The 22,756-nt window shown below is 37.6% G+C and overlaps 1 long non-coding RNA gene across 1 annotated transcript in view; it reads left to right on the top strand.

The window, feature by feature from the left end:
* The window catches only part of LOC144456713 (uncharacterized), a 38,866-nt gene that overhangs the window by 5,385 nt on the left and 10,725 nt on the right, over nucleotides 1-22,756 (top strand). The window contains exon 2 of the long non-coding RNA XR_013485743.1: nucleotides 527-590. This is a non-coding gene — a long non-coding RNA (uncharacterized LOC144456713). The remainder of the gene's footprint in view (nucleotides 1-526; nucleotides 591-22,756) is intronic.

Raw genomic sequence — 22,756 nt, 5'->3', positions numbered from 1 at the left:
AGTTGTGGTTAAAAAAGAAAGACAACAACGAAAGGTCATTGGGGTAAAAGTTTAATACCAGTAATGTCTGACATTTACATAGTTCTTTTAAAAATTTTACAAAGTGAATGACTCACCTTTTTTGATTCTCAAAACAACACTGTGAAGTAGGTGTTATAGAAAATAGTATTCCTATTTTACACATGAAGGAACTGAGGCGGGAAGGGTCAAAGGACTTGTTCATAGCCACAACGTTATTAAGCATTATTAAGTAGAGATTTGGGATTTGAACCTATGTCTTTTCTGATTCCAAAACTAACACTCTTTCCATTGTGTCATGCTGCTTCTCATAAATGATTAAAACAACTAGTCAAAATAAAGTCCTTTGATTGCCTGTGGATTCTAATAGCCTACATCATTTTATCCCCAATTATTTCCACGCTTCAATGAGTGTGTTTTTCTTGATGATGTAAAGATTCCCAGGATGACTTGTCACTCATCTGTACATTCCCTCTTATCCTGTGTATTTCTTTTCTATTTTCTATAGGTTCTCCTCAGAGGATCCACTTAGCACGTCAGAGCTTTCTTCAAGGTCTTTTCACCTTTTGCAGGTACAAAAAGAACACGTTGGCTGTCTATCTTTTGTCCTTCATTCTTCTCCTATGACTGGCCAACTTCCCTTTTGGATTCGCTATTTTCTTAGTGATATCCATGATGTCACTTTTTGAGAACTGTCCTCATTGGCTATCATCAATCCTGCGAATGTTTGTGGTCACCCTAGCTCTTTAAGATTTGCAAAGTGCTTTACAAATATTATTTTGTCTGAAACTGGAAGGTAGGTGCTATTATTAGCCCCACTTTGCAGATAAGGAACTGAGTCTGAGGAGGGGAATGGGACTTGCCCAGGGTCATATAGCTCGTAAATGTTTGAGGCAGAATTTGAATTTAGATCTTTCTAACTTTAAGTCCAACATTTTAACCATTGTACCACCTAGATGTTGCTAAACTTCTGGTAATGAGTCTCATCATGTTGATCTTGGTCTATGTTTGGAGTCTTTCCAGCTAGCTAGAACCTCCAGAGATTGTTGCAAGTTAGTGTAGCCTTTGAGAACCCTGGGTAAACTGCACATCACAATGAAGCGTTGGAATGAGACTTGTGTGAGGGCAGGCTCATCATACAGTAAGACTCAGAATAACTCTGATGCATAGCCCAAGTGCTGCATTGTTACCCAAAAGATATTTTAAGAATCAAGGGAAGGCTATTGGTACATAGAAATCCTGCTGTTAAGAGCTCAAAAATTAGAGAGGAAGCATGAATCTCAAATGAGATTTTATATACATATATATAAAGCATTTTGCAAAACTTAAAGTATCATATAAATACCACACAATATTATTATCAGTTAATTCCTGTTATCTTAAAATTCCTAAGTTACTGCTAGGTTGTCCCCATCATACCTTGTTTTTGTTTAGTCCTTTTCAGTAGTGTTTGACTCTTTATGACCCCTTTCAGTGTTTTCTTGGCAAAAGTTCTGGAGTGATTTGCCATTTCCTTCTTGAGCTCATTCTACAGGTGAGGAAACTGAGACAAATAGGGTTAAGTGACTTGCCCAGGGTCACACAGCTAGTTAGTATCTGAAGTCATATTTGAACATGGGTCTTCCTGACTCCAGGCCTGGCTCTCTATCCACTGCGCCACCTAGCTGTCCCTTATCTTGCCCAGAAGAAGATAATTTAAAATGCTTTCAAAGAAGCTTTAGGTTCAACATAGAGAAAGAAAAAGTGTTAAGTAAGTGAACAGCTAAGAAAAATGGGCTGGGCCCACAAATAGGCAGGTTTCAAAGGGAGTTTTCCCATAAGAGTTGTTCACAAACCTTGCCATGGATGTTGCTCATTTCCTATAAGCCTCACAGTACCTGAGAAAATTAAAGCATTAATTCATTCTTTGGTTTGGAAAAAAAATTTTTTAAACCTTTTGATTTTTTGCCTTCCCAGAGAAAATAAATTTAGCCATCTACATGGTTTATAGTGACTTTTCCTGACTTGCTACTTAAAATATTCTAGATGTAGAATTTGTGGGGTGATTTTGTAGCACCCCCTATAGATTTCTTCCCAACTAACACTGTCAGGTTGGGTTCTCAAAAGATCTCCCTCCCTCCTTAGAATGTAGGCGTCTTTAGAGCTGGCATTGTCTTGTTTTTCTATGTGTATCTTCAGTGTATAGCACCATGCTGTGCACATAGTAAGTACTTCTGAAATGCTTTTGAAAATTCATTTCATTCATTCATTTGTTACACAACCTTTTGGGATATTGTGTAGATTCATATTCAAGTGGAAGTTATGATAGATGGCTTCTGAGCTCTCTTCCAGTTCTGAGATTCTCTAATACCTTTCCAGTATCAATGTGCATGCCTGACATTTAACACCTTTCTGAAATCTGGCTCAACGCTGTCTTTTCATGCATATTACATATTATTCCCTTTCATACATGCTTTAGTGCAGTCAAATTGGCCCTCTTGCAATTTCTGGTACATGACATTCCATCTCCCATCTCTGGCCCTCCATACCTGGAATACAATTCTTCATCTCCACCTTGTAGAATTTCTAACTTCCTTCAAAGTTAAACTCAATTGTCAGATCCTTCAGGAAGCTTATACTATTCAGTTATTGGAGGATTTAAGCTCAAGTTTATATATATATATATATATATATATATATATATATATATATATATACACACATATATATGTATATATGTATATATGTGTATGTGTGTGTATATATGTATCTGTATATATATATATGGTATGAAAAGGTAAAAAGTATTTGAGACATACTGGGAGGAAGTAGGTTCCTCTTCAATAATGATGGCTGGATTCCTGTTCAGATATAGATTGAGCCAAATGGCTTTTGAGGTTACTTCCAACTTTAAGATTTTGTGATTGTGTAATATTTGGCATAAGTGAGATCTGTAGCCATGGTGATGTGTGTGGCTTTGGGTATGGTTCCAAGTATTCAGCGAGAGTGCCCATCCTATCAGCTTCCTCACCTGCTGGGGAACAGTTAAGCCAAAGCTTTGTCGAAGCTGCTGACTGCAGGTGAATCCTCTCCAATCAATTTTGAGTCCTCACCAGGAGAGATTCATGCAGGCATGTAAGGGGAACAATATATTCCCTTAAAACTTCCAGAAAGGCACTGTTGTGGTTCATTCTGGAATTGAGAAAGGAGAACTGACATGAACGTTTTCCTTGTATGAGGTATTAATATAATACTCTTAATTTTAAACCCGAGTTTGTTTCTGTATGGACAAATCCACAAAATTAGGTAATTTGAAGCTGGTTTCTTAGTTATTGATGCATGTTAGTAAGATCTCACTGTTTTATTTCTTTATCCCTATAAATAAAGCACATCAAGGTTAATAAATGTATGCTAAATAAGATTTCTAGATCATGTGGCATACCTTTCTTTGATTTTCCTTTCATTTTGCTTCTCCGCAGGTAGTAAATACAGAGTTTTAAAAGAAAAAAATACTCATTTATTTCTTTGCCTTCTTTTTTTAATCCACTAAAGTCTGTCACACATATTTCTATGAGTTATTATGTATTTCTTTTGCCTGATTTCACCTAAACAGTAGATTGAAAAGGTGAGGGGGTAAGAATGGATAGAAAATTTGCTGTTAAGTATCAACATTTTTTTTTTCAGATATTTTTCTCTCACTCAGGTCTGATGTCTTACTCTGGTTTGGGAGGTAAATATTTTTAGAGTCCCTTGTTTATGCATTCCAAACATCCCCTTCTGTTGGAACTCTTGCCCTGTTTTTAATGGCCAACCCCAGGGAGTTTCCCAGTACTGTCCTTGAGATTTATTCCTGCTCTTTGATCAATTAGTTATTCAACAAGAATTTACTAAGCATTTATTAGGCATTGTACTAAGTACTGGGGAAACAAAGAAAGCAAAAAACACTATCATTGCTCCCAATGAAAGATGGAAACGAGGTTTTATTAAGCTCTTACTATAGGCAAGGCACTGTGCTAAGCACTTACCTATATTATTTCATTTGATCCTCACAACTACCCTGGGATGTAAGTGCTATTATCACCTCTATTTTATAACTGAGGAAACTGAGGCAAACAGAGATTAGATGACTTGCCCAGGTCACACAGTACATATATCAGGCCGATTTGAACTCAGGTGTTCCTGACTTCAGGGCTAATCCTTTATCCATTGTGCCACCTAGTTGCTAAGAGGTTCACATTCCAAGGGGTGAGAGAACATGTGAACGACTAAGAACATAAACTATAGAAGGAGTAGATGAAGGCGATCTCAGAGGGGAAAACTGTAGCTAGCAGTGTAAAAGGATGTTAAGGATGTTTTTTTGAATTGCCACATTTTCCAGAAACAGTAGACCCAGAGCATGCAGGAGGCCCTGAATGTGTCAAGGACGAAGCTTCCCTTGAGCTGACATAATTTGCTGTTGAACCCTGAGCTGGACTCCCTGTGTATTCCTGAGAGGAAATCCAGGCACCAGCCAGTCCTTGCCAGGCTGGGATAAAGCTGGGGTCCTTTGCAGAGAAGCAGGCCCTCCTATTTTCGTAGTATTGCAGTTCCCAAGGGAAAAGAATGAAGCTTTTGCCATCACCTTGCTCCTCCCTGTGGGGAGTGGTCTTATCTTTTTTCCCACTTTGCTGCACCATCCCCTGTCCCATGTCATGCCCCTTCCTGGTATCCCCTCCTCTCTTTGTCCTACTATTATAAAAATGTAAACTTCCATAAGGACTGTGAACCTTTTGGGTTCTACATGCATGTTAATTTCTCTTGTAATGAACCTGGTTTTCACATAAGTCTCCTGATGTTGTGATTGCCTCTTGACGGCAGCTGTTGGGACTGGAAAAAGCTCCCTACAAAAGATGGGATTTAAACTGAGTCTTGGAGGAAGCCAACTGAGAAGTGGAGGTGAGGAGGAAACTCATTCTAGGCATGGGGGACACCCAGGGCAAAGTCATGAACAAGGGAAACGGAATGGTGCAAGTAAGAAACAGCAAGTAAGTCAGTTTAGCTTGACCAGAGAGTATGAGGAGAACAATCAAAGGTAAGAAGAGTGGAAACTCAGGAAGGGTCCAGGTTGCAAAGAGCCTTAAATGACAAGCATCTCATTGCTTGCAAATTGGCCATTAGTTTTGAGGACCTTGACTTTATTTCTGCCAAAATCCTTTTGAATACCAGAGTGCCATTATATCAGTGGTTAGGAGGCTTCTCTGGGCAGCCTTGGAAACTGAATTCCCTTTAGAACATTGTTTATATTCAATAACAACTGACATTCATACATATAGGACTTTACAAAAGTTTTGCAAAGGGCATCCTATTTACGTCATTCTCATTGGATCCTCACAACTCGAAGTGGCAAGAACTGCAGGTTTTATTATCCCCATTTTACAGAGATGGAAACTGGGATTCATAGAGGTTAAGCAATTTACCTGGGGTTTCAGAGCCAGCAAGTTAGACAGGATTTGAATCCAGATTTCATTTGGTGCCACCCACGATATTCTTTGTATTATACCACAAAACAAGTTTATAATTTCAAATAACCAAATTGCAAATTAACTTTTGGAATATAACCTGTATATAATAACAATAATAATAGCAACTGACAGTTATATAGAGTTTTGAGGTTTTCAAAGCGCTTTATATATATTACTTAATTGAGCCTCACTACATCCCTGTGAGTTTAGTAGCTTGTGGAATTAATAGCTAGCAAAAGTCAGAGGTCTTCCTGATTGTGAGTTCAAATTTTTTTCCCCCTACTACCAGTTGTCTATTCTGTCAGTTGAAATGGCCTTTGACATTAGAGTTAATGGAAACTATGGTGTTAGAAAATTTTCTTTTGGGAATTTTCATTGAACTTTAAGGAAGTCAGAGAATTCTACTTAATATGCAAATTGTAGGGAAGCAATTTTCTCTTTTCTAGCCAAAAGTTCATGCTGTAACAGTATAAAGAAGTCATGGGTCCCCCATGACCTTATCATTGGCTGATTTTTTCATTATGGCAACAAAATCAGAGGGGGCACCCTCTCTGTGGGCATTGACATTGGAGTAATGAGTCTTGGTCCTCTGTTTAGAGTTCTTAATGACCTAGCACTTTCCTCTTCCTCCCTTATTTTTGATCTCATTCCTGGCATGATGGTGAGCTTTGGCACCCTTTTCTTCTTCTGATGTTGGGGCCACTGAAGTTTTGGGAGCTCCTCTTCCATTTCCCCTCTAGGCCCTTCTCAGGCGTGATAGTACAGTAAAGGCCACTAAGACTTTAATCCATTACAAGGATGTCAGGTTTGTAGATTCAGATCTGGAAGAGGCCTAAGAAGGCCTGTAGTCTAACCTCCATATTTTATAGATAAAAAAAAAATTGAGGTGTAGAGGAGATGAAGTGATTTGGTCATGGTCACATATCGTAGGATTTGAACCTAGGCCTTCTGTTTCCAAATCAAAATCCTGCTGCATTATGCCACATCCCTTTTATCAGTGGCTTCCACCCAACAGGAAGGGCTTGGGCATAATTTGGGGAACTTTTGATTCTTTGATGTGTTGCTGCCACCAATGTGATCTGGGAATTTCAGGACCTGGCATTCCTTGAAGGTTGATCAAGGCTCCTTTGATAGACACACAAGCTCACAAGTCTCAAAATATGGAAAGTTTAATGACAAGGTAGATAGTAGAAACACTTAAGACTGACATCTGAGCCAGTGGAAGCTACAAGGCCTCCCTTCCTTCTCCCCCCCCCCAACTGTAGAGCAACTCTCCTCAAAGACCTGCATAGTCTTGGACTTACAGTACTGACCTGGTTCGGGGTTCTGATCAAGAGGGGTTAGGGTAATCCTTTGAATGGCAGTTCATCTCCATAGATGTTCTAATTGCATTTTCTTGCTTTTATTCTTCAGCTCTCTTCTGTTCTCAGGTGTCACCTGTTTTTGCTTCCTACTGGTATTCTCATTCCCTGTTCTACCTCTCTGATTTAACTCTCTTCTTCCTAACAGTGTCTCTTGGAAACCCAACTTCACTGCCCTCTGTCATGTAGCTCTCTTCCAGCAGATATCATTCTTCCCTTTTCCCAGGGAACAAACTCACTGACTTGTCTTTCTTGGGCCAGTCTCAATAAAGGGATTTTGTTGGGTGTTTTTTTTTCACAGCTCACAAAACCATCCAACCACCCAACCAACCCTCAACCCCTTTATTCTTCCATTACTATTAAATCTTATTTTGGGCATGTCCTCTGCATCTTCAAGGATCATACTTACTGGACTCTTATGCCTTAAGGCTATGGGGACTCACATTTCTTTAGTTTTTCAAGTCAGTCTGTCACTGATCCCTCATGGGATTGTAATGGTAGTAATAGTAATTATCATAAGGCATTGCTGTCTACCATCTTTGTCCTCTAGCATCTTGAAAGGGCATCTTTTTCTTATGTAAATATCCTCCATTCCACTGGGTCTCAGAGATCAGGGGAGAAGCCGTTCTCTTTCTATCATTTTCCTCCTTCCCCCCCTCCTTCCCAATCTTTTCTGTTTGTGTACTTGTCAGAGATATTTTAAAGGTGATTCATTTTTATATCAGTATTAGATTAGATCACCTTTCAGATCTTTTTCAAATCCAAGATTTTGTGAATTTGGGAAGGTTGAATAGGAAGACAACATATGAAGAACATTACAGACAAAATAACAGCCTCAGGAAAGGCATGGAAGTGAGAAAGTACAGTGCAGAGAGAGTACAGAGGAAGAGAGCAGTTGGTAGCAGCTAGGTGGCATAGTAGAGAGAATATTGCATATAGAGTCAGGACCACGAGTTCAAATCCTTTCTTAGCTATTTACTGGATACGTAGGGCAAGTCGCTTAACTGCTGTCTGCCTCAGTTTCTTCATCTGTAAAATGGGAATAATACTGATACCTCCATCACAGGGTTATTGAGAGGATCAAATGAATTAACACATGTAAAGCACTTTACAAAGTGCTATAGACACTTTAGTGAAAGCCTAGAGTGGATAAAAGATTTTATTTTGAGATAAGCCTGGAAAGGTAGCTGGCATCATATTGTGAAGGAATTTGCGTGGCAAAAGCGTTTGGTCATTACTCAGGAAGCAAGAGAATATCACTGAAGATTTTTAGCAGAGAAGTGTCATGACCACATCTATGTGTAAATAGAATATTTTGGCAGTTTTATGAAGGATGGATTCTAGAGGGTTAATAGTAGAACTGGGAAAACCTGTTAGAATGCTATTAAAATAGTAGAGATGGGTCATAATGAAGATATCTACTGGTTCAGTGAAACTAGAGAACAAGGGACAAGTATGAGGGATGCTACAGAAATGGAATTAGCAGGAGTTGGCAAATTATTGGGTGGGAGAAGTTAGGGAAAGGGAAAAGAAAAAAAAATTTGAGTCTAATAATAGAAGAGAGGGTGAATGTACAAGCCAGAATTGATTGAATGCTGGATAAATCAGTTCTGACTTTATCTCAGATATGACAAAAACAAATTAAATAGGACATTCTCTTTTGGGATATTTGTAATGGAAAATGTGACTTGTACTGAAGAATAGGACTGAGGGTTGAGCAGTATTTCTGGAACCTGTGGAACTCTAACAACTTTGATAAGAGAAAATGTCATTTAAGCAAAATCCAGTTGATCAATATTTTAATTATGGATGTAACTTTTTACCACACGCATCTGGTTTGAAATGTAGTACAGACAGAGACACTGAATGTGGAAATCCAAGACTGGGCTAACAATACATCATTACACAATTGTTGTGATGTATATCCAAGATGCTTTCTGTGGTCTATTAGCCATTGGAAACCCAAAGAGAATTTCTTTGGGTTGTCCTGGAAGCATTTATTTATGTTTTTAATCTGTCTGACTTTTATCTTTCTATAATTGCTTCAAACATATAGTAATTTTACTTTTCTTGTGTCAATTATTTGGAGCAAGTTATCTTTACTTAAGTCAGCAATTCAATTCAGGTAAATTTCCACACAACTGTACTCAACAATTCAAATTCAATTCAATTTTTTCTGAACCATAAATATGCTGGGCAGATGGGTTAATGACCTTATCCTTTAATTTCATTGGTTCATCTGGCTTTCATATATAACATCTGAGTTTATAGATTATTTTTGTTTCTCCTTTTTTACCTTAATGGTTTACAATTATTTCTTTTAATCTTCACTTCTAGTTATTCAAAATTATTTTTAACTTGACTGTTCCTAGTAATCTGGAAGTCCATTAACAATATTCTGTAAATATTTCTCATCAAATGTTTCATTAAATGTTGAGGTCATTTAAGTTGTTCCTAATGAAATTCAAAATTTATAATGCTAATTTGTAATAGATTAATTTAGTACTAATGCTATTGTGATTTTATGAGTCCAATCAAAAAGAAAAAAAATAATATTTTCAATGATTTGTTGTAGGGATGGAAGTCTGAAAGTGCCATTTTCTAAACTGATCCCCAAATGTGGTAGATAACTTTACAACTACTGTAACGAATTTACTTATTCTGAGAAAAACCTGCAGTCTAAAAAGTACCTCTGCAAATAACATCTCAGCATAGAAATAAAAATAATAACAATAAATTAGACCTGTGCTTTTATTTGTTTAGGGACCTCCCAGCTGTGGGAGCTCTCAGCCAATGCAGGTAAGTACTTTCTCTGCAACTCATAGTCTTAGATGAAGCTAGGTGGTTCAGTGGGTAAAGTGCTGGACTTGGAGTAATGAGAACCTTAGCTCAATAACCCAGCCTTAGACACTTACTATCTGTGATACTAGGCAAATCACTTAACCTCTGTCTGCCTCAGTTTCCTCATTTATAAGATGGGGGTAATAATAATACCTGCCTCCCAAGGTTGTTCCAGCTCTTAGCGCCGTGCTTAATAAATATTTGTTCCCTTCCCTTATCAGAGAGCTTCCTATAGCAAGGAGAGGATATACAACTTGCTCAGGTCACACAGCCATATTGTATCAGAGGCAGAACTCAAACCCTGAACTTCTGTCTTTGAGGCTAACTAGCTCCACTACCTATACTATACCACACTGCCTCCATCAATAATACTTATAAAGTGATTAGTGGTTTTCAAATTGCTTGGCTTATTATCTCATTTGATCCTCACAACATGTTTGTGAGGTTAGTAATTGTGGAAGGGAGTTATTCTTATTTTATAGACTGGTAAGTAGACCTCTGAGAAGTTAAGTGATCATGATCACAAAGCTAGACAGTATCAGAGGTAGAGGGAGAAGAGTGGGGGAGGTGGTGTTGAACCCAAACCCAGCTAACTCCTAATCCAGATTCTATAAACATGGTACACCATGCATGATTCCTGGGCACATTATCTCTGTATGGTGACCACTGCCAAAGACAGAAATGGGTAAGGTAATAAACAATTATATAGCACCTACTATGTGACAGGCACTGTGCTAAGCCCTTTTTATAAATATTACCTTATGGGATATTCAAAACAACTCTCCAAGGTAGATGTTATTATAGTGTCCATTTTATAGGTGAGGAAACTGAGGCAGAGAAAGGGTGACTTGTTCAGAGTCACACAGCTAGTTATTAGCGAAGTTGCATTTAAAATGATATCTTCCTGATTCCAGCCTCGAGCTCTGTCCTCTGCACCATTTATCCTCTGTTTTTATATAGAAGTATATATGATCACTTTAAGTTTCTGAAACAACAGGTAATTTGTTGTTGTTGTTGTTTTCAGTTGGACCATCTAAGCTTTCTACATTCAAGTTTTGTCCTTACTTTTCCAAGCTATTGACTTTCTCTTGCATACCTCTCATTTCTTTTCCCAATTTTTCTTCTACCTTTCTTTCCTTTGAGTTGCATTGAACCTTTCAATCACAAGGATAAAAATATGGCAGATAGTATGTGGTTCTATTGCCACAGGATGAGCTCAGGGCAGCAGAAAAACAAGTAACAGCCTTTGGCCCTATAGATTTCATAGATGCGTGGAAGGGTGCAGAGAACAAGGGCAAAGCAGAGGAAAGAGGAGAAGGGGCAAAGAGGAAGAATCTGCTTGCCCAGGTGGAAGGATAACTCCACTTTGGGTGGAGCTGGAAAAAATTTGTGTGTGTGTGTGTGTGTGTGTGTGTGTGTGTGTGTGTGTGTATCTATGGAGGAGAGAATGAACAACTCTTGAAAACTGAGCTAGCTTAATTCTCCACTTTATATAATTATACTGCATTTCATTTGTCTGTTATGTTTGAGTTTTGTAAAATGCTGTTAACTTATTTTATTTACTCCATTGGTGGAGGGAATTTCAACACCAGAAATTTCCCTACGCTAATGAAGTCATAGGTCCTGAACAACAACAACAACAAGGACACCTGACCAAACTATTCTGAAAAGAAAGCGGGCAATACTGTTTTTATAGGACCTTTGGATTTAGAGATGGAAGGGATCTTGGGGATCATTTCTGGTCCCTTGTCTTTTAAATGATGAAACTGAATCCCAGAGAGATTGAAAGGGATTGGACAATTTGACAAGCTTTTATTAAGCATTTAATGCATTCAAGGTACTGGGCTTGCTAGTGCTGTTGATACAAAGACAAAAATGAAATGGTTCCTGTCCTCAGAAAGTTTATATTCTAAAAGGGTTTTAGGGGGAATATAATATTCACAATGATAAGTTAATATTGATAATTTGATCAGTAAGTTAATATGTGATAATTTGGAAAGCATTAACAACTAGGAAGGCATCAGAAAAAAAACTGCCAAACCTCTAATAGGAGGTGGAATATAAGGTGATCCTTGAAGGAAGAAAGCAGTCATAAAGACCTGAGCGATGAGGGGCTGTTTCAGGTATGAAATCACAGATTCTGTGGAAATAGTCACTAATGAATTTCAAATTATGTAGGTTGTACCTTTGCTTTCTAATAATAGCTTATATTTATATATAATGGCAAGGAGTGTCTATTGAATCAATTGCCCCACTCGATTTAAAATTGATTGCCTTAACCAGGTGAGAGCATCTCTTGAATCAAAGAATCAATTAATCAATCAAGGGCTTTAGTCCTTTCTCAATTTAGAAATCCTTGAAAGCTGTTGGATGAAATGGAGTGATATTGCACTAAATGGAGTGATAGATTCATTGGGAAGTCTTGGTCATGTTCTTGAATAAGCTAGTCTGGAATCAAGTACATGAGCATCAGGCAGCTTAGTGATGGATGTGGTTCAAGCCAAACCCCTGAGAGGAAGTCATGTGAATGGAGGAGAGAAGAGAAGAGCCTTTGTCTTGGTCTCTGCTCCTTTCCCCGTGACCAAAAGTGGACATTGTTGATTTCAGACAGCTGGAGGTTTGGACTTTTTCATAGAGTGCCCTCACAGTTTCCCTGGAACATCAGTCACTGGGGGCAACATTTGCATCAGTTGTCAAATACAAACTAGATGTACAGAAGAAAAACAACTTCAGTATTCTATAAGGAGCCCAGCAGAAAAGCTGTAGTATGGCAAAGGGGAATATCGTGAATCCTCCATTAAGGGGAGGCAAAGATTTCCAGCAATTAAGAGCTGTGCATTCTCCTTTTACCATCCTGTACCATCTCAGATTGAACCTGCTTCCTTCTGGACTCTGTATATTTTTGTGGGAGAGTATGTCACATACTTTTGGGAGGAGGCTTTATGCCTATTGTTCTTCCTATAATAATAATAAATATCACCTTCTAAATGCCAATTTTGTAGCTGATTAACTGATATCAACGGATAATCATGTGGGGAAGCACACTGGTATGGGGCTTATAAGCCATTATTAGAGAACCACCCCCAGCCGTTTAGAGTCCTTCAGAACCTAGAGAGGATGTAGTAGCTACCTTCTGGGGACCTAAGCTGCCAGTGTGAGGAGGGTTGGTGGAGTGGCTCGAGCAACTGTTTTACACGTAAAAGATTTTGCAGTTAATAAAGCACTTTACCCACATCATCTCATTTGAACCCTACCTGTAAGGTGGTACCAGTACTTCTTATCCATTTTTCAAAGATAAAGAAATAGACTCAGAAGTTTTGACTTGCCCAAGATCACCCGACCAGTAAATGGTAAAATCATATTGAACTTAAAGCCTCTCACTCCAAGTTCACTGGTCTTTCCACTGTATCGTAATTCCTCTTGCATTCTTGCAAAATGACATGCAGTTAGGACCAGAATTCAGGGCCAAGCCCACTCCTGCATAAGGGAGTGGGGTTCTGAATGATACAGTTGGAAAGTTGAAAAATGGAAAATGTCGATATGATTATCTCCAATGAGATAGTCAGTGTCAATCGTTCTGAAACTTGTAGATGCAAGCTGTTATACAAATGTATTTTTTACTTAAAATATGGATTAGGAGAATCATTTTTAAAAGTTTACAATAACTTAAAACATTTAACAATTTTTAATTTATGAAATAGAACAAACATTTCCATAACAGTAGAAAAAATGATTGTACATGAAATGAAAAATTTATTATGTGCAACTTGCTACTCCTTTTAAATATATAATAAAGTTATAATGTGTTTCTTTTTTTCCTTTTTTCCTCCCCTTCCTCCTTTCCCCTACCCCACCTTAGAGATGGCAAAAAATATGACACAAATATGTATATATATGTACAATCATTCTATACATGCATCTATTTATCAGTTCTTTCTCTGGATGTAGATAGCATCTTCCTTCATATATCCTTTGTAGTTAATTTAGGTATTTATAATAGCCAAAATGACTTAGACACTCTAAGTTGTTTTTAAAATGATATCACTGTTACTGTATATAATATCTTAGTTCTGCTCATTTTGCTCTTCACTATTTTGTGCAAGTCTATCCACGTTTTTCTAAAATCATTGAGCTCATCATTTCTTATAGCACAGTAGTATTCCACCACAATCACATACCACAACTTGTTCAGCCATTCCTCAACTGATGGACATCCCTGAAATTTCCAGTTCTTTGCCACTACAAAGAGAGCTGCTATAAGTGTTTTAATTACAATCGTTTAAAAAAAAATCTTACAATAGCTTATGATAGCTACTGTCATGGTCATATGGTGGTTAGGGAAAACAAGCAATCCTCCTCTGTGGCAAATTTCACTGGGTAGAAATACCTGCTTTGATAGAGCACTGGCCCTGGATTCAGGAGGACCTGAGTTCAAATCTGGCTTCAGACACTTGACACTTACTAGCTGTGTGACCCTGGGCAAGTCACTTAACCCCATTGTTTAGTCCCCCCCTATCCTCCCAAAAAAAGAAATACCTGCTTTGGCAAGAGACAGGATGTAGGAAAAGAAAAAAAGCAAAGGCTTAATAAATGTTTGTTGTTTTGTTGAAAGAGACAGCCAAGTATTGAAAGACAATGACATAGTTTCTTTAGTGCTGTATTCTTTGGCACTGGTCCGCTCTAACACTTCCCTGCCCCAAAACATACTCCCACAGAGCCCTCCAAATATGTTTTGGAAATAGAGCTGAAAAAGTTGCAGTCAGGATGACCCCTAAAATTTCGTAACAATGTGAAAAAGATCATTTCCGCATAGGAAATCAGGTTGAATCCTGCACGTTTGCCTTTCTTACTGATGTTTTCTCATCTTATTCCATTAGCATTATGGAATCAGCCATTATGTGAAACCAGACTGTCAAACAGAATGCAGAATTCCATAAAACTTACAAAATTGAAGCTCTTACTTACAACGATGGGGCCAATTTCAGTTCCATTACATGCTCTGTCATATCACATGAGACTATGCTTCAAGTCTCTGTCACTCTTACAGTTGCTTTGTACTACATGCCATTCCTGGGCTGCTGTATTTTTTGCCTTTCCCGTGCTTAACTGACGGCAGAGGTGTTGAATGAACAGTGACAAGGATGTCAGTACTTGGCAGTGCCAGACACATTCTGATAATTTAATCTTAGTTCTAAATATACAGTCACTGCCTCTGCATTGATATTTACGAGATTTCAGCATCAGGGAAAGATTCTAATTCTACAGTGGTCAGCATGGTGGTGAGAAAGAAACTAGATTTATCTTAGGATCTAATGCTGGTTCTGCTGACTGACCCTGGGGAAAGTTGTTTAACCTTTTGGCTTCAATATCTCCATCTGGGTATGAAAATAGTAAGACCTGCTCTGCCTACCTCACAGGGCTGTTAGAAGTCAATGATTTTTGAACTTGGAGATGTAAACTGCTATCCAAATGTATGTTTGACTTAAAATACAGATTAGAGCAATCATTTTCTAAAAGCTTACAATAAGAACAAGGAAGATTTACAATGATTCAATGGTCTCTATACAATTGTCGTAGCAGCAGCAAGCAAGCTTAAGTGTACGCTATCATTTTCTTGGATCTAAAAGAAAATTCTCAAAATCTGAGGATACTTTTGTTGCAATAATTCATCTTAATGAGAGTTAATATTTATTACATATTGCTTTATACACATTATCACACAGGTGCTTACAAATGTCCTGTGAGATAGGTGCTATGAAGGATATTACATAAGTCATTGAACAAATGAAGAAATTAAAGTTAAGGGAAGTTAAGGGAATTCTTTTTGGTCATATGTATAGTAAGTTTGGCAGGTTTCAAACCCAGTACTTCTTGAATTCACATCTAGCACTCTCTCCACTATTCCGCAGTAGCATTAAAGGCCTGTGGTGGCCATTATAATTCCTTCCTCATGACTCTTCTGCCTGGTTGACTTATTTGACTTTGTAGGCCACTGACAGTGCATTGAATTTTGGAACAAATATATTGGCCTATGCCTTCCAGAATAAAGCCTTGTCCTAGTTTCAGGCTAGTTGGTATGGACTGGGGAAGATTTCAAGGCTCTGTTCTAATCGTGAGGCATCTGTGGTCATCCCTTGTCCAGATGGCACCTGGGAGGCAGGAAAGCTTCAACAGACAAACCAATAGTCCCTTCTTCCACATGCTCTGGGAGGATGAGTGCCCAGAGTATTTCAAAGATTGCTATGGCCTCTTTTGGAGTGGGAATGATCTGGAGCCACATTGGTTTCTTCAGGCCATACCCAATTTGAACCTGTGGCTCAAGCCCAATTTGTGTTGACCTTTACATTTTTTTAAAATTATGAACTTAATCATGAATAGACACAAATAAGATACAAAGAACAAAAAAAGATTATAAATATACCATGAACTGTTGAGTACAGTTTGTTTTCAAAAAGTGGGTATCAAATTTAATGAGTTAGCAACAAAATTGCTCTGATCATCTGAACTACATTTAATTTTCTTCTTTGTATTAAAATGTTTTATTTATGCTCTTTTCTTCCTTTTTTTTCTTGGTAAAGAAGTCAGTCTTTTTAAGTGTGAGAACATAAGAGAATGGTTTAAATTAAAGCTCATTCCATGCCATTCCCCTCACTAAGGGTTTAAAGCCTTATACATCTATTACTTTAATTTTATTCAGCTTGTATGTAGTGAAAAAATTGGTTGGGGGTCCACTGCATATTTATGTCACATAATCTCAACTAGGCGTTTGCTGCAGCAAGGTAATTTTTTTTTTCATATCCCTAATTGCCCCAAATCCCACATTCACCCCGGTGATATTCTAAATACTTTCACTTCTATACAGTCCTCCAGTGACTACCCTTTCACTCACCATCTCAGTTGAGGACCTTGCCACATATTTCCCTGAAAAATATTGAGGCCATTTGCTGAGAGGTTTCTCTTCTTCTCTCCTCTTCATCTCATATGTCAGAGTTCTTCCTCTACTGTCTCCTATATCCTCCTTCAACTCTGTCTCATATGAAGAGGTAGCTCTTCTCCTTGATGAGGGAAACCCCTCTGTGTACACTCCTAATCTCATTCCATCCTCTTTTCTCCTGTAGATTGCCATCTCACCTTAATTATCTCCACTCTTTCCCTAATCTTCAGTCTCTCCCTATCTACTTACTGCTTCCTACTGCCTACAAACATGACCATGTCTCACTCATCCTTAAAAAATAACCAAAAAACTCCTTACTCCAACCATCCCCATTAACTGTCATCCTATATCTTCTTCCCTTTTGTGGTTAACCTTATTCATAAAGCTGTCTGCAATCTATGTCTCCATTTCCACTCCTCTCACTTGATTCTAAACTCTCTGCAATGTGACTGTTTTCCCCAGTGATTTCCTAATTGCCAAATCTAATGGGCTTTTTTCAGTCCTCGTTGCTCTTGACCTCTGTGTAGCCTATGGCACTCTTGTTCATCCTCCTAGTTTTTCTGTTATTTGTCAGACTGTTCCTTCTCAGTCTCCTTGGTTGGATCTTCCTTCAGGAAGTTGAGGATGACTCCAAGGATTCAAACTTGGATGCCTGGAGGCATGGTAGTGTTATCTTCAACCCCTTGCATTTACTTCACGTATCTAATGTGTTGTCAAATCTTGTAGAGGTTTGCTGAAAACTAACCAGAAGCTTGAAAAGTAATGTATTGGATTGCTTTAACAGAGCATACTTTCTTATCCCCTGACATTCTCACATTTATACCATTCTTCAACCACGAGGCAGTGGAGCTGGGCACTATGAGCATGATGAAGGCCCCGTGTTCCAGCTAAAGCTGGTCTGTTCTATTTGGTTTTTCAATCAGCCAGTCAATTAACTCACCTTCATTAAGTGCCTACTATGTGCCACATGCTATGCCAGGCACTGGAGGTACAAGTACAAAAAAAAATCAAACAAGTCCTCTTTTCAAGGATCTTAGATTTTTGGGTTTTTTTTTTTTGTGGGGGGAAGATCTATGCTTTTCACTTACATTGATAATATATGTTGTGTCTTACGTATTTGCCTTGTCTAGTAATTGTATTAATCCTATTAAGATTTGTAAGCTTCTGATATCATTTCTTTAAGTTTAATACAAGTATACCCTTGTGAACGCTGAACTAGGGAGCAGGAGATTCAGCCCTAGCTCAGCAACCCACTGGAGAAGTCTTGTGGCGAGTCACTTATTCAATGTTGGAGATTGTAGAGAAGTGAGATTCTCAGTTAACTTAAATGTAATCTGTCAACTGCTAAAATTGTATTTTAAAGTTTTGTTATTAGAAACATCTCTAAAGATCTTTATTTCCCAGACTCAGGTCTTCCATAGTACATGACTGACTGCTATACACTGCACCACCCAGGTGCCTCTTGATTATATTCAAATCTAGACATTCAGAGACTTTTACATATTATTGCTTATGGCTTAACTCTGAGTAGCAATGGGTATGATTTCAACATCCTTATCTAATTAAACAATAAACAAACAAACTAGAGATGCCTTCTTGAGGACAGGTACTAATGTTTAGTCTTCTTTATATCTAGGATATAAAGAAGATGATAGAGATTCCATAGAGGTATCAGGATCTTGGACCCTTCAACAGAAAAATGAATTCAATGCTGACCACTGCTGTTGTATACATACATGTATATGTAAATGTCATCAAATGTAACACTGTATCGTTATGTTTTTTGAAAAGTGTTGTTTTCTGTTAAGTCATCCATAATCAGTCCTGTCTGACTTTTTTGTAGATGCAGGTTTCCATAAACTTTGCATTCAGAGACTTACTTTCTTTAGCAAAATGTTTTCAGATCAGCATTCTCTTCCTTCCATCTCCCCATCCCCAAATGAGAAAATAAGAAAATGGAACACCCATCATAAACATATATAAACAACATATATGCACATATATTATACTACATGTATATGTAGTATAATATGGAGAGAGAAAGAGAGAGAGAGAGAGAGAGAGAGAGAGAGAGAGAGAGAGAGAGAGAGAGAGAGAGAGAGAGAGAGTGAGTCAAGGAAAACAAATTCTTACATTGGCCATGTCCAAAATAATATCTCAATATGTAGTCTGAGTTTCTCACCTCTGTTCATCTTGAGTCCTCTGGAATCGTGGTTGATCATTGCCTTGGTTAGAGTTTCTATGTCTTGCAAAGCTGTTTGTTTTTATATTATTGTTGTTGTTGCATACTTTGCTGTGGTTCCATTCATTTCACTCAGCATCAATTCATACAAGTATTCTCATGTTTCAGAGAATTACTTTGTAACTACAATATATTGTCAATATTTGGGAACAGTTATCTATGGTGGTCCCCCACTCAATAATTAGCAGATGGTTGATCAACATTTGTTAACAAATATGATGGTGATTCACTTTCTAAAATGTAGTCTTTACTTAATAATACATTGTTAGAAATTACATGAGGACTTTTATTTTCCAAGAGTGGAAAATGAGATCAATTTGAATAAAACCCTTCAATCTACAACTCACCTTTATTGTTGAATGGAATTGAATTAAATGTGTGAATGTGGCTTATGGCTCTACTGTTAAATCTCTGCTCATTCCATAACAATGATAATTCACATTTGGAGTTTACAAAGGATTCTTCTCTAAACGTAAGCACTCTTTATTAAAGTAGTATTTTAGTGGTCACACTACACTATACAGCTATAGTTACTATATTGTTATTGTTTATTTTGTTACTACACCTATTTGTCCACGTTTCCTTTTTGTGCAGTAGGGCATGGTGGATAGAGTATTGGACTTGGAACCAGGAAGGCCTACTCTTACTTCCCACCTTTGGTGTTTACTGTTTATATGCCTGTAGGCAAGTTACTTCACCCTTGTGATCCTGGGTTTCCTCACATAAAATGAGAATGATAATATTTGGGTGGCCCCAACTTAAATAGCTTTCCCACAGAGACTTTAATATTGTTCTTGTACAAGAGAGAAAGGGCATGGAATATTGGGGGACTGACAGTATAACTACATAGCTGAGAGTATTTCAGGGCTGAAAGAAGACAAAGGGAAATACCTTCTTGAGGAGATTTGGAGAGTTAACTTCCATCGAGAAAGAGCCTGGGGGATTATGAGAGTTAACTGTCACCTTTTAGAGAGTCTGGAGAGACAATCTGAGAAAACTGAATTTAATTCTCATGCTGACAAGAAGACATTCGGATAGACTTTAACTTCCATCCTGAGAAAATTAAATTGTTGCTCTCCGATTCCTATGTTTTAGAAGGATCATCAGTTATAGCTGATGTTTAGGGGTGACTGGTTGTGACTTTTCTTGTTGCTGTACCTTGTTAAAATATTAATATATTTCTTTGTGTTATTTGTCACTGTTAAATTACGTAGACAGTAACATTGATTTTATCTAAACCCATGAGGCTGAGATTTGAGACCGAAAGCATTTGAGAAAAGAGATTTTCCCAGTTGTTTTATGAAATAGGGTACAGTCTCAGCTAATTAATTGAGATATTTTACATTTTAAAAAATTATAAGACAATATCAAAATATACTCCTTGCTTGTTTTTGAACCTGACATCAGAAACTTAATAGGGTAAAAATCAAATGATAAGCTGAGGGATGAAGGATTTGATTTGTTTGCCCTCAATTTATATCAACCTGAGAATTACACCATACCTACACAGGGATCCCTACAGGTGGATAATAAAAGCCTTATTAACTATGAGATGTAGAACTAAGCCTGTTATACCTGCAGCATCTACTTTACAAGGCTCTTTGGCTCCAGTGAAATAATATCCATAAAATACTTTGCTGACCTTAATATATAAATGTTAGTTATCATAAGCAGAGTACTTATATTTTAAGGAATTCCACTCTTTTATATATTTATATGAATACCAATGGAATGGATCAGCTTGGAACTCTGCATTTTCAGGTAGAGCTCTCATGCATTTCAGATCATGATCTTGAAACTTCATTGCTGTATCATTGTTAAAATTCTTTTCCTTTTCTGTTCTTAAAAAGCCCTTGTTTAGTGATCTTTGAGAGTATTTTGAACTATATTTATATGTTGCCATAATGAATAGTATGCCAATGATTTTATATATATATATATATATTTTTTTTTAAATTTTTATTTTTTGCAAGGCAATCGGTATAAAGTGACTTGCCCGGGGTCACATGGCTAGTGAGTATCATGTATATGAAGCCATATTTGAACTCAGATCCCAGGGCCAGTGCTCTGTCCACTGCACCACCTACCTACCCCGATTTCTGTATTTTCCAATGTTTATACATTAATTTTTTGCTAAATGGAAAAAAGGAAAACTATTCCTGCCTTTAAACACACAATAATTAAATATTCAGTGTCCAGCTGTTCCTCATGCATCTGCCATGGTATTTCTTCCCTTCCTGGATTCCCTTTGTTCATACTTGAACTTCATAAAACACAGAAAGAAGATTTCTGAGTCTACTAATAGTAACCCTGCCAGGCAGGGAATCTTGGAGTATATAGCACCAGTGGCTTTATGTTTTTTAATCTTCTTGTTTTTAAAATGACGTTCTAGGAATGAATGGATAAAGAATTTACTGGGTGGTTATTATATGCTTTAAAAGGATACATATAGAAAAGTGAGATAGGCCCTGCTCTCAAAGAGCTCACATTCTAATATATCTAGCTGAATGAGGGTAAAAAGAAATGAAAGGCTGCTGGTTGTTTCTCTGGCCTCTGGAAAGGGAGTTCTCTCTCCATTTCTGTCCACAGAGTGCTCCTATGTTTCATTCCAAAATCTACCTTCTCTGTAAGAGAAAAAAGCAGGCCAGAAAACTCGGTCAGAACAAAAGCAAAAGGTCTGCTCTTTCTAATAGTCAACCAAAGGGGAAGAGAGGACAGAATCAAAGGCAAAGACCCCAGAAGGGAATGTTCCCACAGCTCACTGTAGTCATGGGCTTTCTGGCTAAGACCCAATGTTCTTCGTCAGCAACTTCCTCTACGACTAGAGCAATATTTCTGACTCTGCCAGTGGAGGGATGGGAAGGAAATAAGCATTAATTAAATGGCTACTCTGCCAGGAACTATGATAAATGCTTTATAAATGTTATCTCATTTGATCCTCACAACAACCCTGGGAAGAAGGTGCTATTATGACTTCCATTTTATAGTTAAGGAAGCTGAGGTAGACAGAGAGGTTAAGTAACTTCCCCAGGGTCACACAGCTAATGAGTGTCTGAGGCCAAATTCTCACTGAGGCCCAATGTTCTACACTTTTACTCCACCAACTGCTTTTAAAGTGACCTTTATTGAATTGAGGTTACCTAACTGAATTCTTAATAGAAAACTACCTACCAATCCAAACTATGTAAGCCATTAGTGGATGATGGTCTTGAATAAAGGTGGCCCCGCTCTATTTATATAAGAAAGTTGCTTTCCAATAACTAGTGATCTTCACTGTACTAGTTGGAACTAAGTAGAGGAGGGATTTTTTTTTATGCCCTCATGCCATTGAAACCATTAGAAAGTTTCAATTTCTAACTGTAATATTGACAATTATAATAGACTGGGGGAGGCCTTATTACAACTGTGTTAACTTCCATAGGATATATAACTTATAAGTTTTTTATATATATATATATATATATATATGTAGTTATAGATCCCTGCCTTCAGAGAGGTTACGATTTAGGAGGAGGATAAAACACAAACACATCATAACTATAATATGTAACATTAATAGTAGGTAGCATTTATATAGTGCTTTAAAGGTGTGATCCATTTTATCTTCCTAACAACCATAGGTAGTAAGTCCTAGTATTATTCTCATTTAACATATGAGGAAGCAACCCTAGGAGGTATGTGCTAATATTATTCTTGTTTTACAGATGAAGTTAAGTGACTTGCCCAGGATCAAACATCTAGATAAGTATATGAGATCAGATTTGAACCTAGGTCTTTCTGAGGGCCCAAAACCAGCACTCTAGCCACTGTACTGCCTAGTTGTCTCTACTTATTATTATTTAAAAAAACAAAACCACACCCACCTTCACAATTAAACTTC

The sequence above is a fragment of the Phascolarctos cinereus genome, unplaced genomic scaffold (genome assembly GCF_003287225.1).
Source record: "Phascolarctos cinereus isolate Bilbo 61053 unplaced genomic scaffold, phaCin_HiC Scaffold_4;HRSCAF=312, whole genome shotgun sequence".
Classification (NCBI taxonomy): Eukaryota; Metazoa; Chordata; class Mammalia; order Diprotodontia; family Phascolarctidae; genus Phascolarctos; species Phascolarctos cinereus.
This window is presented reverse-complemented; position numbering and strand designations above follow the sequence as displayed.